The 1,354-nt window shown below is 41.7% G+C and overlaps 1 protein-coding gene across 1 annotated transcript in view; it reads right to left on the bottom strand.

Annotated features, from left to right (window-relative positions):
• shroom3 (shroom family member 3) overlaps window positions 1–1,354 on the bottom strand; it is a 118,318-nt gene that overhangs the window by 1,691 nt on the left and 115,273 nt on the right. The window lies entirely within an intron of this gene.

Here is a 1,354-nt window from a genome sequence, read left to right as displayed (position 1 = left end):
CTCAACTGTTGCTGCTATGGCTGATTCTACTCAGTGATTAGTGACTAACAAAGACAAACAAATCAGAAGATATTAGAATTAGGAAGGAGAACAACATAAAATCTTAGGAAGGGAAAAAAAATTAAAATCTCTAAATCAAAAGTTGCATATCATCACAAACACGTATAATAAGAAGAAAACAGATCAACTCCTAACTGAATCCAACTCTCCAATTCAAAACTCACAAGTAACCTTACACCTTATCTCATTTTTTTAATGCAATCAGCTGGTTTGAAATTTCTCTTAATGGCAAATCTATCTAATGGAAATTATTCTGAAGTCCAAAATGTTTTGAAAGTTCCTTGTTCATTTTCGTCTAATCTGGAAACAAAGTCTCTGGGGACAAAATCTCAGATGGTTTCTGGTTCATTGTTAGGCTGCAGTATGTCACTGCAGCAGGCCACGGTGCTTTCCATGATGTCACATGTGCGCGCCCGCTTGGTTGCTGTAAAAAGTCCTTAATCTCCTTTTTCTGAAGGGTTTGCTGGATATTCGGATTCTTTACCGGTTGGATGAAAGGTGACTGAATGCACCCTCCTTATATAAACTCCCTCCTTTTCCCTCCTTTTCTGAAACATCATGTTTTTCAGAAACATTCAAACAGAAAGATGATGGCGCTATGCTTAGCGTGCCTGTGTGGAAGTCATCATGGAATCAGGACCCTCCTTTTCTGACACCTGGGGTGGATGTCATTGCAGATCTAACTGAGGAAACATTAGGATTGACAGCTGGGTGTGCCTCCACTCCAGCACCTGGAGATGATTTGGTCAGCATCAGGAAGGGGACTCCAGTCTCCCTCCTCTTTGCTGGCAGTGTCAGGAGCCACAGCAGGAAATCAGCAACCAGGGGCCAACCAGTTTGTTGGCCCCCTGCTGGGCTGTTGATCCCATGCTGTGTGGGGTGTCCTTTACTGCAGGGCTGGTGGCTTAGTCAACATAACCCAGAATGACCTTGTTCCACCTGGATCTGGATTTCTTGAACAGCTGAAGCCATCAGGGCAGACCAGTCTCTGCTTTCACCTGTGAATAAATGGTTTTGGCAGACTTTTTGCTTTTCAAAAGCCATATTAGTGTTTCATTCTGGGTGGAAAGAACTGTGTTATGAGTTTGTCGTTGATCTGTCCATTAATTTCTCATGGAGGGAGAAATGTTTTCCTTGGTTTCTGTGTTTTCCAAAGTCCTTAATACAATGGGCAAAAACTTCAGTCCAAACACTAGATATGAAATTACCCGTCCAAAAATCACCAGTCCACTGAAAATATACATATCACCAATCACAAATACAAATGTTCAAAGATTAGAAACCACCGTAATTT

This window comes from Etheostoma cragini, chromosome 16 (assembly GCF_013103735.1).
Source record: "Etheostoma cragini isolate CJK2018 chromosome 16, CSU_Ecrag_1.0, whole genome shotgun sequence".
Taxonomy (NCBI): domain Eukaryota; kingdom Metazoa; phylum Chordata; class Actinopteri; order Perciformes; family Percidae; genus Etheostoma; species Etheostoma cragini.
The sequence above is the reverse complement of the archived record's forward strand: the minus strand, read 5'-3'. Positions and strand labels throughout refer to the sequence as shown.